The sequence below is a fragment of the Protopterus annectens genome, chromosome 2.part1, assembly GCF_019279795.1.
Source record: "Protopterus annectens isolate FY-2018-M chromosome 2.part1, PAN1.0, whole genome shotgun sequence".
Classification (NCBI taxonomy): domain Eukaryota; kingdom Metazoa; phylum Chordata; order Ceratodontiformes; family Protopteridae; genus Protopterus; species Protopterus annectens.
Genome location: NC_056729.1, coordinates 1,988,572,713 through 1,988,592,992, shown reverse-complemented (window position 1 = coordinate 1,988,592,992; position 20,280 = coordinate 1,988,572,713).

Here is a 20,280-nt window from a genome sequence, read left to right as displayed (position 1 = left end):
AACTAATAATTATTTATTACAAGTTTTGTTGTAATTGCTTTATGTTTAATTAATTAATTATGCTTAATAGCTTAATGAATTGTTTTATTAGTTTATTGATGAAGTGTTTTAGTATAAAATGGGGGGCAGTGATGCATGTAATCATTCTGATGAAGTCTAGGATGAAAATGTACTGGGATCTGTGTTCAGCATCATTTCTTCTATGTGGTATGCTGTGCTGTGTCATTAAAGATGTTTGTGGGTGAACAACAGCTGTCTGAATGCTTTTTATCTTTACTGGTGACTGCCTTTGCACTCGGTCTGTAGTTTGAGTATTGTTTTATACTTCCCTCTCTAGTTATTTGCTTAAAATACATTGGTTCCTTTGCTAATTTCCTCCAATAAATCCATACTCCTTTTGTCTGTTTTCTATACCCCTACTTTCAGTCATTCCTGTTGATAAAATTTCCCTTTTCATTCTTATATTGGCTTGATGCAGAGGACAGGAAGAAATGGAAACAGTTGATCTGCTGTGGTGACCCCTAATGGGAGCAGCCAAAAGAAGAAGACGAATATGTTCCGCTGCTTTATGAATATAATATTCTCTATGGTTGTTGTTAGTCTTCTTAAGTACCCACATCCCAAATCCTACTGTCTCATTACTTCTCACCTCCTCCCCTTGTTTCATCCTCATCCCCTTTCTACTGTAGTATATAACATTCTACCTGTATTATGTATATTATATTATGTATATGAACCTTAATTGCCTAGCTTCAAAGTATCCCCTCAAATCAGGTAATCCTAAATCACCTTATTCTATGGGGAGAATCAACATATTCCACTTAACTCTTGTCCACTTCCCTTTCCAAATAAATTCCTTCATCTCTTTATTAAATATGGTACACAGCCTCTCCTCTGGTTGATAAAAATAAGGCTGACCTGTATATAGAACTAAAGGGTCTAGAAACATTTCACTGTTTGTAGGTTACTAATCATATCAATAATCATCAGCTTCCAGCTTCTCAACATTTGTATTATCTTTTGTTTATTCTCTTCCCATATATCCTTAGCTTCCATAACAAAATCACTTTTAACCCATATATCTAAATGTTTCATCATATCATGTCCTTATAAATATGGGTATTGCTGAACAAATTAATGTGTAGGTACATAGTTTATTGATATAGCATGTTATGTTCATTTATGTTATACCATGTAAAAATTTAAACTGTTTTCGAATGTTCTACAACACCAAAATATCATTTTCTGGATTTGTCAAGTAAAAATTATACCAGATGTGAATAAAGCTAACATTTCTTGATTACTTTAACCAGTTATATTCTTGAACTGGTGAGTCTCTTAATTTCTTTGCCAATGGCTATAAATATAAAACAAATAATAAAGGGAAAATAACAATGTCTGCCTGATTCCTCTGTTCAAACATAGATTGTTAGAGTGGAAACCTTAATTAAGATTCTTGCCTTCAACACCTTATATTTCCTCCTATTTAAACTATTGCTCTATCAGAAAATGCAAATGCTACCATTGGCTTACCTATGAAATCCCAGGTGATTTTATTAAATGCCTTTTCTACATCAGGACCCACCAGCAATAGTGGTATTTTCTTGCATTCTGCTTCAACCTGGATCATCATTGTTCTATTCATGTTGTCAAATGATTGCCTTCCCTCCAAAAAACTACACTGATCCATATCCATCAATTTTGGCAACACTCTTTGCCATTCACTTAACTAGTATAGACATAAACATGTTATAATTATGGCTTAAAATTGAAATGGAACTATTTGAAGCTAGGTCTAAAGATCTTTACCCTTTTGGGTAATAACAGCCACCACCACTTTCTTCCAAAGCATAGTTCAACAAACTTTTCCAGATCTTTATTATTTTCTTCTATTCCAACTTCCAAACTTCCACAGGAATAGCATATGTTCATGAAGACATCAATTATATATCACCATTTTACCTCATCTCATCTCTTCCTATCAAGCTATTTATTTTTGAACCTCATCTTCCTCTAACCTTAGCATAATTATATCTCCAATAACTATTTACATTTGTGGCTTTTGTTACTTTCCACATTCCACAGCTTTATACAATTTTTCATAAAATATTTGAAATATCTCTAATACGTCTTTAGGATTTCTGGTTATTTTTCTTGTTGTAGGTTTCCTAAGTTTGGAAGCAACCCTTTCTACTTTTTGTTGCCTAAGTCATTGTGCTAAACATTTTTGTACTCTGGAATTGTTATAAAAATAGTTGCTTAACAGCAATCTTTCTAAACTTGTGTTTATTAACTATGTACTCCCTTCATGTCCCTTTATCACTTGCAGCTGTTCCTCATTGTATGCTAGATTCCCCTTTTTCTGCAATACTTTAATCTTGTCAGTCCCTCAAAATAATTATTAGTTTTTCCCATATGTTTTTCTCTGTTATTTCTACAATGCTTTGAACTCCATTTTCATTTTATCCCAGTCACCTATCCCTTCTGAAAAAAAATTCTACCTTTCCTAATAACACGAATAATCTCCACTATCAATTCCTTAATGCCTCCCTGTTTAACAGATAGCATAAGTGCCTCAAATTTACTTTATTACCCTACATCTTTATCTTAGTTTTTATTGCTGCATGGTCTGAAATAATTATTGGCAGTGTTTTAAAACTTTCAATTAGATACACATTTTCTGTGAAATATAATTTTGATTCAGTCTAGCCTAGTACCTTAGGAAAAAATATATAAATCCTGCTAGGGTTCCTACTACTGAATTTACATCATTGGATACCAAACATTCTCATATATTTATTCAGAAATCTGTCCTCTTTTGTTGTTGAAAATCAGGGTCCAGTCCCCACCCAAAAATAATATTCCCTGATGAGAAGTTAGATTTCTTCCAAAATTCTCTTAAGCTCCATAATAACAGTTTTAGGTGGAATGCAATTATTCAACAGTGTAATTCTCCTCCTCTGCTAGTAACGCCTTACTACCATGTATTTTTCTCTCTATCACTATTGGAGATTCTCTAGCAATCAATATTATTACTCCCCTTTCCTTTGTCCCTGCTGAATGTCCACCTTGAAATCCTTTCTTTGTCAAATTCACATAGGTTTATAGGTTCATGGTAGGTACTAAGCTATCAGCCCAAGGGCCTACGTAAGCATAGCCAGCAAGGTTCCATAGCTTACGCCACCCAAGAAAGTTATTTTCCTGTGCCACTGTCCAGCAGAGACACAGAAGTGATCCTCAGGGTGTATTTCCTATTTCCCATCCACTCATCAAGATTTTTTTTGAAGAGTGCTAATGAAGAACTTTGCTTGACATAGATGGGTAGCTTGTTCCAAAGTATAGGAAGTCTCTGGGACAGGAATCTATCCCTCCAGCATGTCCTGTTTATTGTGGTGACAAGGTTTACGTCCCTAGAGCATGTAGCTTGGAGGGATTGAGATTTATTTAGGTGTACATGCTCATTTGTATTCAAACGTGTGTCCTGCAATACTACTATTTGTACCATACACTTCTTAATATCATTCAATACTCTTTGCTTTATATCTAGACCGTTAAGAGTGTTTACATTTTATGATGATATGGGCAGAGTAGCCATTATGACAGAAATTGTTAATCCCACCTTTTATACTTGACAGTTTTTTAATGTATATTTTTGTTAGAGTTAGAGTATTCTCCGTGAATTCATTCACTATACTACATTAAGGTAAAATAAGGTCTGAAAATACAGAGTCAGACATGTATGCATTCAGTTTCAGAGAAAGACAGTTTATTTGAAAGGAAAGATAAATGTGCAGAAAATATAGAAATACAAAATGTTCCTTTCTCATGGGAAAGATTCAATGTTACCAGCTACATAACATTCCTTTCTCAAGGAAAGATGTACATAGCAATGGAATGTTTGATAAAGAGGCACATGCAAAACCAGGCTAGGAAACCAAGGTAACTAAGGAAGTGTGCAAAGCATTACAGGGTTTTGGTATTATTAAAATATATTTCAGATACAGTTAGTGACGTTAGTGGCTGACATGCAGAAAAAATTAAATATCCAGCACTCCAGAAAGGAAGTTAACTTTTGTACTTATATGTAAAAGGGTCTCTATAATACAGACTCTTGAGCCTAAGTACAGAAGACAGGTCAAATAAAGACTGTTTCAGTTTATATTATTCAGGAGAATCAGAATATATGTGCAGAAAGTTTGGATATATTTAGCAGCACTGCTATTAGTAACCAGCATTCTAGCATTTCTACAGACTGTTATTGCTTATCAGCATTGCTAATGAACAAAATATTTGGATATTGTGAACATCTAATAAAGCCTTATTAACTGAACTACAGTGTGTGCAAACTTTATTGTGAAAGTACAAAAGACTTGGCCCATAAAGGAGAGACTGTCACCTGTTCAGCATGAGTTTGGGTAATTAACAGATAAAGACTTTCATTCCAGTCTCATTTCAGTTGTTTCCATTTAATTCCAGTATACTACAGTCTCATCAATTCTTTCAATTTCCAATGTTTAGCATACATGTACACATTAATATTTGGCAGGCTAAAGCTGCTTCTTCTCATCTCGATTTGAAAGTATATAACATTTTTCAATAATTTTTGCTTCAATGAAGCACTCAAAAATAAATACAATTTCAGAAGAAAATTTTAGCTTAGAACAATCACACAAAACTATATGCATTTTCTACTAATGAAGTTTACACCTCCAGATGGGAACAATTGCTATAATCAATGGATGCACCCACAGGCATTACTTAATCTAAAAATCAAAGTTATCCATAATAAAGCACATGCTGCACCTTACACTTATTAATGTAGGTCATTACCTTTCACCTTTTATCTGTTCAGGTAAGGTCAGTTACATTCAATGTTAATATTGACATTCTACTCTCACTAATAATGTCTTACATTTTTGCACAAAATATTCCATCTGGCAGCTTATATATATTACGCTTACAGTTGTGATGTTCATTTTTGCATTAATTGCATTTATTTTGATGTCCATCTGCCTGCTGAACATCAGCTTCCCATGATCTACTGGTCCATTCATTCCTCACTGAACAAGAGCCATTCCCAGATCATTAATTTCTTGTGAGGCAAGATCTGATCTTGGAGTTGGCAGCCATTAGAGCATTTTGTTGTTATTTAGCCTAACTCCACCCCCTATGGTTAGGTGGACTTCAGCATCACTACAGAGGGACCACCTATGTCCCCACTATGCAAGCATGTTCACTACTGGACACTCCTCTGCAATACTACCATTACCAGTTTGAGCAGACCCACAAACATCGCTCCCTCTTGCAGCCTGTTCAGGAGGACTGGCCTACACTACATCTTTGGAATTTCACTCATCAGAAGGGGAGGATCCACCATAGCCCTCACTTTCAGAATGAGTGTACAGATGTAACCACACATCTCTGGTTCACTTCATCTAGATCTTCCAGCTTCCTGAGATGCTAATCAGTTTTGTGTCATCTCAGTTACATTCAGAGTTTTATCCTCTGTGCTGCAGAAAAAAGATTCCTATAACTTCCGTATATCAGCGACCTCTCATCTCTTTTAGAAAATTTTACTTACATTTGTTCAAATATTACATTCCATTACTTACATCATCTTCCCTTTCAAATGCACACAAAAACACAAAGCTATTTACAATTTAAAATAAAAAATACAATCCTTCCAACTAAGAGCAAACGATTCAGCTCTAGGATAAGTCACTCAGGCTTTTTCTATCCAGAAGCTGAGATTATTCATGCAACAGTGGAATATTAATTTTACTAACACTAAGTAAAATGTCCTGCTCAGCCTTCAGCTAATAACCAGTGTTATAACTGTTTATTCAAAGCCTTCTCCTCCTGCGGTCACTGGGGCAGTATTTATATTTAGAAGCTAGTATCTTCCCTCTTCTTTTTTTAGTTTCATTTTCCCTTCTCATTAAGGTCCATGTCATTGTCCTCTTGAACTTAAATTCTCTCTCGAGGATTCACCGAAAATGTCACTTAGAATACACTGACTTGTTGATTTCTAACTGGTCTACTTATTTCAAGTGTACCTGGTTGAAGATGCTCCTAAGCATACTATTTATCCCAGTTTCTTAATTTCCTATCATTTTAGAAAACCAGATGGACGATAAAGTTACCTTTCTTAAAACAACATGTAGCAATATATCTGTTTGTCACTGTATTTAAATAAACTATTACTAATACTTTATTTATATTTATGTATTCCAGTTGGTGACCGGGGAGGTCCACTGCTTTCAAGAGCCCGTATTCAGTGGAGGCCTGGGGAGAAAAGCTCCACAGTACAATGTTACATCATAATGAAAATACAAACAAAAAATACAAAAACTTAAAATACAAAGAAAAAAATTATTTGTTTTAAAGTCAAAATAGGTGGAATTCCAGAGACAGTTGGTAAAAGCATTCAGTACTGAAGTCATTCATAGTTAAGCAACTAGGATGTTAAAGGAGTACTGTCCTGAAGGATGAGAGGCATTAAGCATAAGGTTGGTAACAAATAAATTAGCTACATTAACAATGTAGGACGAAGGGGGAAATTAGTAAGGTGTGAAGTTTAGCCAGGAGAGAAGGAAGATGAGAGCTTGGGAGGTAAAGAATGAAGAGTGCAGTTACATTTTCTTTGAGTTTGTAGGTAGCAATGGAGATGTGTTTTGAAGGAGTGTAGGTTGTCACATGTCCTCAGAGTAGAGGGCAAGGTGTTCCATTTTTAGCTAGGGAAAGGGGAGTAGAAGTTGACCAGCTGGGCGCTTGGGTTTGTGGATGGAAATAAGGTTTTGGTGAAAAGGTCTAAGGGGTCTGGGGGGTATATGGTTGAAGAATATTGGATAGTGCGGGGCAGCTGGTAGGTTGCAATATTAGTTTGTGGGCAGAGACAATTTGGAGGTAGTCTAGGTGATTAGGGAGATCAAGCCAATTTAAAGTTTGTAAGGAGGTGCAGTGATGAGAAAGGGAATTTTCCTTGGTGGCGAATTTGGAGATTTTATTGTAGCATACTTCCAGTTTAGAAGTTAGGGTGGAAGATAGATTAGTAAGCAGAGGAGCACCATATACAAGAGATGGGAGGAGATATGTAGTGGCCAAGGTCTGTCTAGTAGAGGGGGAGAGGAATTGATTGTTTCTGTACAGTGAGACAAGTTTTATGTGGGTTTTCTTGATGTTAAGTTGGATGTGGGTATTGAATTTTAAGTGTTCATCAATGGTGACCCCCTAGGAGTTTGGCGGAGGGAACATTGTCAATGGTGGAGTTGTTTAGGCTAGTAATATTAAATGAGTTTTTTTCAGTGGGGGTGGATTTAGAGTGAGTAAATAGAAGAATCTTAGTTTTGTTAGCGTTAAGTGAGAGATGGTTTTGGTGCATCCATTTTTCAGTGATTGAGAAGGCAGTTTGAGTTAGAGACTTAAGATCTGTAAGGTTTGAGGCATAGCAGATCAAAGATGAGTCATCTGCGTATTGGACAATTCTGGTATTGGGAATGGCTTTGTGGAAATCATTAATGAAGATGGTAAATAGCAGAGGGCCAAGTATGGACCCTTGGGAAACTCCTGTGGGAGTGGGAAGGAAGCTGGAGGAGGCTTGGCCCCATTTCACGGTTTGGGACCTGTCTGAAAGGTAGCTGGAAAACCACAATAGAGTTTTTGGGGAGATGTTGAGGTTTGATAGATGATTTAGTAGATGAGAGTGGGAGATGGTATCGAAAGCTTTAGATACGTCTAATAGAAACAGATGAAACTAAGTTGCCTGAGTCTCATTCTGAATTGACAGAGTGTAAAAAGGAGAGAAGGGCTGTGTTGGTATTATGTCCAGAGCGGAAGCCGTGCTGGGTAGGAGAGAGCAGCTGGTGTTCAGTTAGGAATGGCATGAGCTGCAGGTGAATGCATTTTTCAAGAATTTTGGAGATGGGTGAGAGGATGGCTATGGGGCGGAAGTTGGAGAAGTTACAGTTTTTGCCACCTTTATGGAGTGGAAGAATAAAAGCAGAACACCATAGTTTGGGTACATAGGACTTGAGTAATGATATATTTATCAGGATACTGATAAGGAGTGCAATACTGTCAGAGGCAGTTTTTAAGAAGGAGGAGAGGATGTTGTCAGGGGCATTGGTGCAAGGTTTGAGTTTGGAGAGAAGTTTTTTTATAAGGAAGGTAGACACAGGTTTAAGTTTAAAGATAGGAGTTGAAGGAGATGAGGCAGAGGAAACTTGTCAGAGAGGGTGGGGGAGTGTTGTTGGGGAAGGTTTTGGTTAGCTCAGCAATAGAAGAGGTGAAGAAGGTATTGAATAATTTGGCAATTTCTTAGTCAGATTTTCTAGTGTCAGGGCAGGGGTTGTTAGTTGTACCAGGCTTAAGGAGAGAGTTAATGGAATTCCAGAATTGTTTAGGGTTTTTTGCATGATTTATATGTAGATGGTTGTAGTAGGACTTTTTATCTATTATGACTTGTTTTTTGGCTAGGTTTCGTAGTTGTTTGTATTTAAGTAGGAATACAGGTTGTTTGTGATGTAGATAGCTTTTCCAAGATTTATCTCTTTGTTGCATGATTTTTTTGGTTTCTTTAGTTAGCCAAGGAGCAGTCTTGGATTTAACTCTTTTTGTTTGTATTGAAGCTAGGGAGTTTAGGACAGTAAGGAATTTGGAGTTGAAGAAATCAATGGCTTCATCTAGGGGTAGGGTTTTTAGTGGGTTCCAGTTGGTGTTTTCGAGGGAGTCAGAGAAGGTGGAAGGGTTAAAGTTAGTTAAATTGTGCGTATGTAAGAGTTTGTGGGAGAAAGAGGAAGAGGAAGTGGTTCTGTGGGTGAAGGCAGGGAGGTGGTCTCCTAGTGGGATGGGAGTGACACCAGATGTAGTGGTTCTGTTAGGGTGAGACACTAGGATCCAGTCTAGAATGGAGCCTGTGAGGTTAGTTTTGTTGGGCCTGGTGGTAGAATTAATAAGGTGAGTAAAGTTGAAGAGATTGATAGATAAGGTGGGAGTATGGTTACTGATTTTTTGCCAGTCAATATTTACATCTCCCATTATATGGGTTTCATAGTTAATGTTTGAGGAGGTCCAAAAGAGGATATCTTCCAAGGTTTTGATGTTGTTACCAGGACGAATGTAAAGGGAGATGATGCAGATACTTTTGTGGTCATTTAATTTTAGAATGCCAGATACTTGTTCAGTGTTATTAAAGGAAGGGATAGGATTTGGGAAGGGAGTGATGGATAAGTGATTGGAGTAGATTATGCTACACCACCACCTCTTTTATTTAGGTGGTCAGATTGGAGAGAATGAAAACCGGGGGGAAGGAATTCAGTGTCAGTTATTTGTGGTTTTAACAAGGTTTCTGAGATGGCTAATATGTCAGGTGAATTATGGTTAAGCCAGGCATGAAAGAGGGTAATTTTATTAGCTAAGCTTTGGGCGTTGATGGTGAGGAATTTGAGGTATTTATACTTTGGTTTGTTGTTGGAGCTAAGGTTATTTGTTTGTGAAATGTTTGGTCCAGGGTTGGGATGAATGTCGTCTGCTAAGCTGACGTAGGAGAGAAGGTGAATAAGTTTGTTAGGAGTGTGTTTGGTTAGGAAAAGATGGGAGGGGTGGGTTTAGGTTTGTAGTATTTGGTGGGGATTTGGAAGAGGTTTAATGCTGAGAGCAGGGTTGGGTGAAAGGGAGTTAAAGAAGGAGAGATATTGTGGAAATGATGTGTAGGGTAGGGAGATGGTGGTTGATGTGGAGGGTTTAGGTAAAGGTTGGTATAAGAGGTGGTATGATATAGAGGGAGAAGAATGAGGAGTAGGAGCATTGTAGGGGCAGGGATTGTAGTAGGAAAATAGAGCATCTTAGAGAGTATTTTGATTAGAGGTGTAAAAGAATTTGTAGGTTAGACAGAGTTAGGTAAGGTTGGTGGGTGTGGAGGAGAATTGCTTAATGAGGTATGGTTGGTGGAGGGGGAGGTGGTTTTGGAAAAAAATGGGAGGAGTACTGTTGTGAGGGGATTGGGTGATGTGAGAGGGAGGGAGTATGGGATGGCAATAAATGTAGGACCACTGGGGGTGGTAGAGAATTGGGAGCAGGGTAGGGGAGCGGAGTGAGCCCACAGGGCGAACGGAGTGGGATGGAGCAACAGGGCAGAAGAGTCCAGCTGAAAAAGTATCAGCCACCGCAGGTTGGAGCAGAGGTAAGTAGGTAGAAGTACAGTAAGACTGGGCGGAAAATAAGTAGAGTTTGAGCAGCACTAGAAAAATATAAGGTAGGGAAGGTGGAGTAGAGTTAGGGGAGGTTTGGCTTTTGAAGTATTAAGAGGAAATGTTGTAAATAAAATTAATAGAGTAGGAGTAGTCAAAATGCGAAATGGTGCTGACACCTAGTGGAGAAAGAAGAAATGACAGGCAGAGGGGATGGGGAGTAAGATAGAGCAAAAGGACAAGACTCTAAGGTGAAGGAAAATAGACAGTAAAAGGAGATAAAGGGTAAGTCTTCAAAGGGGTACAGAAAAGGATAGGAGGACAGAGGTCACTAAGTACCGGTGAGAGGGGAGTTGTTGTGGTCTGCGGTAGGCTGCTGAGTTGCACACACTGAGGGACCAGTTTACAAAATATTGAAGTCTAGATATTTGAGTTAGGTATAAGGCTACATACATTTACTGAAAAACAGTTTAGGGGTTCCACACAGAGGTTCTGTTTCAGGTAAGCCCAGACTATTGGGTAGAGAAAGTCCAGGTAAGTCGACTGAGCTTTTGCAGGAGGTAGTCCATATGTTCGGGAGGTAGAGCAGGACCTTCAAGAGTGGAGTACTGTAAAGAGAGAGGGAAAACAAACAAACGTAAGTATTAGAGGGAGAGAGGAAGAAGCCAAAGTGAGTAGTAGGGAGAAAAGAGGAAGAGGAGGAATGTAGGAGTAGACAGTAGGAGTTAGTGCAGATGTAGAGGGATTTAGAAGGAAGTATTGAAGACAATGAGGATTTATCTAGAAGAGGGTATGTTTGAGGGAGAGTTAGAAAAATAGAAGGTAGAGATAGAGAAGTACAGCTATTGAGGGAGAAAGCAAGAGAGGGCAGAGAGAGAATGTAGCAGAGAAAAAAAACTTATGTATGCCACTATCATCCAGTACAAGTCAGGGTCAAAAAACAGTTATGCAGTTCAGCAGAAAAAATGCAGTAGTAATAATACAGTGTCAATGTCGGGCAGACAGATACGTATGAAGCAAAATTATAACCACATTGTACTTCTACAGATATGCAAGATAATGGCTAGGCACTTTTACATATGAGGTATATTTATATATTTATACTATCAAAGCAAGGAATATCATGCACTAAAGAAGAACAAACATTTGTTTAGGGAGTTAAAGAGGAAAAAAAAATCACTGGCAACCTGTCAGGCTTATGGCTTAATAGTGGCTAGGCATTATGTGATTACAGCTATTTAATAAGAGGCTAGGTAATGTAATATATTAGCTAACTGAGGAGATATTTTTCACTTGACCTATTGAATTCAGGTCTATATTAAATCAGCAAATGCTTAAAATAGCAAACACTGATTTATAGACCCTTTAAAAGTGAAAACTTAAAATCCCAAACCCACGGAACAGTGATTTTTTTCCAAGGGAAAATTTCTGTTTCACCAAAAAAAAAACAACCACCCACAAAAAACAACAACTTCAAAACACTAAATAAAGTGGGGCTTCACCCACTACACACCCTGATGTGGGGGTCTGTGCCCCCCCACTTAAATATACCAACTCTGAGATCGCACCACAGTGGAGGAAATGGCAAAGTCCTGAAAACTGCCCAGCGATTTTTTCTCTGGAAAAAAAGCTGTTCAGTGTCTTCAGTATTTCAAGTTTTTGCTTTTAAAGGGTCGCTAAATCAGAGTTCACTATTTTAAGCATTCACTGATTTAATATAGACCCTTGAATTCATAGCAACAAACTCACCACAACAGCTGCAGTATCAAACATTAGTTCATTTTACTCAACACTTTTGCATCTTTTCCTACCATATAGATAATGTGACTCAAGGTTTGCTGTGTATTTATCTGAATATTTTCTTACCCACTTATTGCTTAACTTATGTAACAACTACTTAAAGCATTCTTCCCTCTCAAATGACTATTACAATACTTACTATACTCTACTTTGTTATATTTTTACAAAGATAACATGCAATTTAAGTAAAAAAAAAAACTTTTCAGTCCCTTTTGTCTTCCACTCTTTTTTTCTGTGCAATTGCCGACAAAATGAGACCAATACATCTCTCCCATTTCCTCTTCCAAGAGGAATTGATTCTGCAAGCGTCTCTCAGTGCAGTAACAGTTTTAACACCTCTGCAGTAGCATGGGGGAAGGGACTGTCAATTCCTCTTAAACTACAAAAGAAAACCCTGAACAAAGGCCTGCAATTTAGCTACTTTTCTGGCTGTAGCTGGATAACTTCTAAGTATAGTGTAAAACAAGGCCTGAGCCAAACATAAATGGGGGTGATTAGAGACAGAAAAAAAGCAGTCCTTTTACAGAAGATAAAGAAGATAATGATTTGAATTCCAAAATGGTGGACGGCCTGTAAGCACACTGACAGTGCAGCGCCTGCATTCCTATACTATAATCTGACTTCAAACCAGCGCATCGCTTAGGAAAAGTATACCAAACATCAATGGATTAAAGCAGAAATATGAGTACTTACTTGTTTCATCTTTATTTTTCAAAGATTCTCTCATTCTGAAGGAAAAATAATTACTTGTTGGAAACAGAGCCCTGAACTGCATGGTGTGGATTCTTCAAGACTAACAGGCCTAATAAGAGGAAAGTAACAAGAAAAACAACTTTCATAACAATATTTATCATTTAAAATTATGCACTACTACTCGGAATCTAACTATACAAGATTAATGGAGAATCAGCCAGATCGGATGGAAACTGTAATCACAAAAAAACAAACTGTCTGCAATTACTACTCCTGAGAAAGAAACCACTTCTAAAAGGCAAAACATTAACAATCAACAACAAGAAGCTGATAAAATGTCTTAAAGATTAAAACAGGAACAACCTTTAACACTGGAGAATCTGAAAACTGCTTTACAACCTTTACAAACAGAAGTGCAGGGATTCTCTCATAAGCGAACTACATTTGGCTCTACTCTGGACCAAATTGTGCTTAGGCTTGAACAAAATGAAGCTAAAATTATGGACAATGAGCTAAAAATAAATGAACTGCAACAAAAACACAAACCAATGACACCATAATTAAAGAATTACAGTAAAAAATGTTAGACTTGGAAGCTAGAAGCCGTTTAAATAATTTTATCATAAGAGGTATTCCAGAGAGCTTTGATAATTCACAACTTATTCCAATAATAAAATAAATACTAAGCTCTCTTCTGGCTAATAACAATCTCCTGGATGAGATAGTGATCGAAAGAGCTCACAGAGCTATACAGCATACACAAACAAGGGATCTTCCTAGACAAATCTATATCAGACTGCTTAATTCAGCATATGTTCAACAGATACTGTCAGCTTATAAGAATAAAAAGAAAGTTACATGGAGAGTGCATAAAATTATGATTACTCAAGATCTTCCTTTACAAATTAAACAAAATTGACAGAAACTCAGCACATACTGCAATTACCTCATTGAAAATAAGATTTGTTTCCAAATGAGATATCCTGCAACTTTAACATTTTATTACAAAGAAGAAAAAATATCCTTGGAAACACCTGACCAGGCAAAATCCACCTTTCTGCATCTCTTCAAAGTAAATGCTGCCTGAGACAACTATTTTCATATCTTTTGATCCAAAAACAACATTTGGAAGGCTAAACAAGTGCTGCAGCTCCAAAGAACTACAGGACAGAAGAATATAACACTCTTATGGTAAATTTTAAACAAATGGATGTGGAATGTGTTCTAAATACCTCTGCTTACTTGCCTGTAAAGAAAACCTCTTTGCTACACTGTAATACGTAAGGTACTGTCTTTTAGTAACTGCCTTTACATTTAAAAGTTACAAAGCTACCTAACACTGTCTGCATAGAGAAGTGACTTTAAAGTGCACTTACAGCTTACAAAAAAGAAGTGTTAAATTACATTTAACAATGGGATATAACCTTCGATATAATAGTTTAAGTAGTGTAAATATCAGACATAAGTAGGTTCAGTTAAAATGTATACTCATTATTCTACTGGCATAATCATTGAGTTGCTTTTAAGTATGTCTATGAGCAAGGTACAAAAACATTTCTCTTTTTCTTTTTTTTTCTTCCCCTCTGTTTGTTCAATTGATGGCACTGGTTAATTATTAACATATGAGTTCAAAATGATCCCCGGGATTCATGAACCTTGCGCCAGGCGCCCGCATAGCGTCGGCGTGATAAAGCCAAATATGGCCACCGAGCGATTCAGGTATGAACCAATCCCACGTGCACTACCGGCGTGCGCCGGACCTGTGCCGCCCCCGGCGTAGGTATGCTAAACACACTGTGTGCGGTATTGCACCATGCAAATGAAGGCAAATATCGATCCACGAAGTGGCGCAGGCGTAGCGTAAGGGCACGGAAATGTAAACCAAGAAAAATGGTTTACATTTACCCAAACATGACCAAGGAGTAATGGAAGACTGTCAACGTCAGGTATCATACAGGTGCAATATGCCAATGGCGAAAGGCTCCGAGAATGTCCAAAGAAAACATGCACAAAATGTAAATAATGACATAAATGTTATGTACGCAGAAACCACAGCAGAACCCCTGGATATGTGCACAGAAGGTGCAAAACAATGAAATAATATGACAAACGTCCTAAAAGAGCAGTATAATACACATCAGCTGCACAGCCACCACACACCATAGTATGTATGGAAAGCCTCAACCCCAGCGCAAGGGTTGTCAAGGAGTGGCGGCAGTGTTCGGCACCGTAACCATGTATTAGCAGTCAATGCCATGCAAATGAGGCAGATAATAGTGAATCGCAAAACCGGCGCCGGTGTAAGGATGGAGCAAACGGCGCAGCAGTAGTATACCGAGGAGTGGCTTACACGGAATACATGTCAATCGCAGAGGGGTGTGCCACTGTAGGAGGAAGCACATTGGAGGCCAGCAAACATGGGCTGTACAATGCACATCACAGCAGCAGGACCGGCGTGTGAGGAAATAGATGCGCTGAGAGTACATAATGCGCACACAGATGCATGTGCACGAGGATGACAACGTTCCCCAACCCAGTCATGTGATGGCCTCCCCGTCAACAACCATGGATATAGGAAGGTAATGCGGAGAATATGAGGAAATGCGGAAGCAGTGTAATTGGAGCCGTAATGAGCAATCAACACCAATCAATCCAGGAAGGGCAAACGGCGGCAGCTGACAACTCTGCCTGCAGACTCCCGCAAAACAGGAAAGGGGAGGCATAGGAATGCAAAGATAGTAGGGGATGTAGTAGAAATGCAAAGAGCAAAGAACCGAAATAGCACAGCCAAGTACAGAGGTAGCATAACGGCGGCGGCAGACAAAATGCATCATATGCCATGTGCCTGCAGGATGCACTGCAGGCAATAGTAGGTGCAACGTGCAGAAACAGTAATGTAAGATGCAAAGCTACGCCAATGCAGGCAACTGTAATGTAACACTAAAGGCAATACCGTCGCAGTTGCAACGGTAAAACACTGAAGATAATCCACAGATGCGGCTGCACAGACACACCCAATGACATCACCGGTATACAGCACAACAGTATAAAGTGTGAATGCACACAACACACAGCGCGATTTCCCAAACGCCGCACCGTAGGGTGTAAACACACGGGGAACTTTTAATATGTATATGTTGGGTGCTGCCATGGCCGTGATGCATAGGTATGTGTCAGAGACAGACGGAGTTGCGGAGGAGGGTGCCGACAACTACCGTGAGGCCTCATAGGAGAAGGAGAGTGTTCAGACCAAGGGTGACCTACCAGGGGCTGCAAGACCTGGAGATAGTAGAGCACTACAGGGTGGACAGGGACACGTTACAGCAAATAGTGGAGCTGTGCCGGCCACGCCTGAGAACAAGAGACAACAGAGGGGAGCCCATCCCAGTGGACACAAAGGTATGTGTGAGCTTGCGAATACTGGCTACAGGTACCTTTCAAAGGCCAACCGGGGATATAATGGGCATCTCACAGGCATCAGCATCCAGGGTACTACACCAGTTCTTGGATGCCATGTTACGACATGCCCATGAGTATATAAACTTCCCCAGATCTCAGGAGGAGTTGGCTAGCAATATGCGCCACTTCCACTGCGTGGCACAATACCCGGAGGTACTGGGTGCGATAGACTGTATGCACATAGAAATCAAGTCACCGCCCGGGGAGCAGGGTAGATGCTACATAAACCGCAAGGGATACCCCTCCATCAATTGCCAGGTCGTGTGCAATGCGCAGGGCATTATCATGGATGTGTGTGCTGGCAGCCCTGGAAGCTACCATGACTCCCATATCTGGCATGCCTCACAGCTGTATCAGGTATTTGCCAGGGGGGACATCACACAAGGTCACCTTGTGGGGGATGCTGGCTATGCACTGGAGCTGTGGATGATGACACCCATCAGAAATGCACACACACACATGCAAGAACGCCATAATGAGGCACACGCACAAACCAGAATAATCATAGAGCGTGTGTTTGGGATGTTGAAATCACAGTTCCGTGCTTGGATACATCCGTGGAGCCTTGCAGTACTCTCCAGGCACATGTGCCCACATATTCATAGTATGTTGTATGCTACACAATATGATTCTGCGGAAACAGCTGCTGCAGGGACATAATGGTGTAGGGCCACCAAGCCCGCCACAACTGCCAAGGCAAGCACAGGCACAGGGCGTTCAGCGCCAGGAACACACTGTGCCAGCCCCAGTAGGTAGACGGAGGCGCACTCCAATATGCCTATGCCTTGGCAAAGAGGGAACGTATAGCACATACTGTGACAGCGTAGGCCCCATGGACTGACACCTCCCTACCTGCACACACAGTGAAATGGACGCCACACAAACATGTCTGCCCGTAATGTGTACCGTATGGGCGGACGTATGTGTGACTCCAACATAGGCATCGCCCAAACACTGCACACCCAATAGCCAGCGGAGCATGGAACACCAACACCTCAACCGCACGCCGGTCCTACAGCAGACAGTGTAGCCGTATGCTGCCACTTTCAGCGCAAATTGACCACATATGTACTTATGTGCATACACAGATACGGAGATAGATATCATCACACACGTAGAAATATATGTACACATACACAGATATAAGGTACAACAGGTAAATATGGAATCCCAGGGATGCAAGTTTACAGAGAAGTAAGAGGCGAAATCTCCACATAGTAAACATAGTGAACGACAACCCGATCATCCGGGAGGGTGGGCAGAGCAGGGAACGCCAGCCATGGAAATGTCAACCTGCATCAATGCATATCCGCGGGTCGGGATGATCGGCAGGCCACGGTACAGTAACGGGATATGTGCGTGTCATATTCATAGGATATGGATGCGGAGGTACACACTGCCGCCGGCGATGCGGTCAACGTAGGTACTGTGTGAAACCGTCGGTGTGAAAGCCGCAATCATACCTCTCAAGTGTACGCCATTATGAGGAACGCACCTCATTTGGGGTCTAAAACAGTTCATGTTCCTCGGTTCCTCAAAGTTCCACATTGAAATACTCTGTCACACATTCATTGTTAGGAATTTATTGAAATGAAATCCTGGTAAATAGAAATTAATCATATTAATTCATTAAAGGTTCTTTCTTTATAAGTAAATCAGCATATTTTAACCATCCTATGACCTTTTTAGCTGAAGTTGTTAGTAAGCCATTAGTATGTGTTCCACATTTTGCCCATTTGTCCCATATTATGAAGGTGTGTGTTCCTCATTTTGGAAATGGAAGGGTGAGAGCTATGGCGGCAATATGTGTATGTGTGAGGTGAGGTTGTCGTGTGTTCCGCTGTGTGTGTGTAATGTGTGTGCCACTGTAAAATGTGTATGTAGGTGACATGTCACAGGCGGAGAGGAATAACATGCGTAGGCATACAGTACAGGAAACATAGGCGTATGTACAGCAGTACCCACAAAGTAGTAGTGACAGCTCCTCAGTGGCTAGGCGCGGAGACGAAACGATGCAAAGCGGAAATGTCCCAGAATGTACCACAGGACCATAGCCAACAGGAGATTCAAAGGACGCATGTACAAACCATGACCGTATGTATGGCGGCCATATGGTAGACTCAACAGGATACGTCGGCAACGTTACACAGCATCAGGCATGTACGGCGAAAATACGCATGTGCTATCCCGGCAACGATCGTGGCCACCTACCGTCCCGTAAATACCGCTGTGTGTTCCACGACTGTTAAGTAAGCAAGCGCCACACGAATAGGAGGCAACCGGTAGCATACAGGCCGTCCCAAGTACAGGACCACAATCACCGTAACTATCAGTGATAAAATGCTAATGGATAGTAGGCATGTACGAACAACCGCAGATATATAACCGATGTGAAGGAGGAATACGTGCAGGAAGCACACATGCAGGCGATACCGACACCACGCGACATCAACAAAACAAACAGTCCCAGAACAACAGACAGGTAACCTGCAGCTCCCCAAGCAGGGATGGAGCACACACACAAGCATATCGTGTATGTATAAATGCAAGACCCACACCCGCACTGGTCACCCACATCCGCAGATATACCCCATCGCACATATCAAAGGGATACCAGCGGAAACCGTAGCAAAAACATACAGGCAGTCAATGACAGCGGCATACCCACAACAAGCTGCGTGGGAAACACTAGCAGCAGCTGATGCATCGATGCATCCGTTGTGTACAGGAATATAACAGCTATGTTACACATCTGAATGCACAACGCCATCGACAGATGCCGCCTGGACACGGACACCCACATGTTTAACCAAATACCATACCCAACACACACAATCCACGGCTAACACCACAGCGAAATGTACCTGACACCACACATAGCGGATGCAGTCACACAAACATGATACAATACATACCATCCCCACTAAGGTATTGCAAATAACCAATGCCCACATGAGGAATGAACCATGGCCTAGTTCCGACGCCAGAACGCATTTAATGGAGGAGGATCACCGTGATATGCATAAGTAAACACCGAGGAACAGCTATTGGCGTGATGAACCCACATGCCTCAGGTAACGACGAATATAAGGAAGACTCCCCGGATATTCAAACCGTATGTTCATACCGAACAAATAGTGAAGACAAAACAAGGAGTATCAAGCAAGTAGTGACGAATACAGAAACAAAGGCCAGAAAGGTATGTCGAACCCACGAGATGTACTGGTGTGTAACGATGATACGTGATGACGAATCTGCACTGTATGTGAATGGTGTGTGTAAGTGAAGATACCTGTCCATCAGGCAGAGAGTGGTGAAAGGTGGTTATGTAATGCTAAGCCGCGGAGCATACCAACGACTGTGGACAACGTGTGCACAGCAGTGGGACAACATGTACACAGCCGGGATAACCCAAGGTCCGCCATAGGGATTTCAAACACAGAACAATGCCACCACCCATGCTGATGCTGGCAGTGGATATCCAACAATGAAGTGCCACAGCAGGGGATAGGACATGTATGTATAGTGTCACAGCACACATGTGTATGGGCATATACCGTCGATGTCATACGGAATGTGCGCACGATGTGCACGTATGCCTCGCAGTAGGGGTGACCATGTCAATTATGTGTAATGCAAAGCTGTCATGATAGATATGTTCAGAAATCATATACAGTATCACAGGCATAGCATGCATGATGGAGGGATGGCCTAATGTTATGTACATAAACAGGATATGTATAGCCTGCACATATGGGACAGAGTAGTAGCAGAATAGGTACCCAAAATGAAGGGAACAGCAAGTAACCGTGTCCAAACGTTCTGTAGCAGGTGCAATGTGTGCAACAATGATGTCCGGCAGGGCCGTGTGTAAACACATGTGCAATGTACACAGTAGTGTCACCCCCCCCCCACAGTAGTGTCCACTGAACAGCAGAGGTGGATGTCAACTGTATGTCTATACAGTACTTCCGCTGTGGTGGTACCATGGGTCTGTGTCACCCTACCAGCAAGGGAGCTATCACATGACCAGTGACACAGTGTATCCCTGTGGGATGTGCACAGGACCTATGTCCCACAGCACGGTGTGTGTCCAGTCTGCGGAGGTCACACAGCAGGATGTGCCCCAGTTTCTGATGTA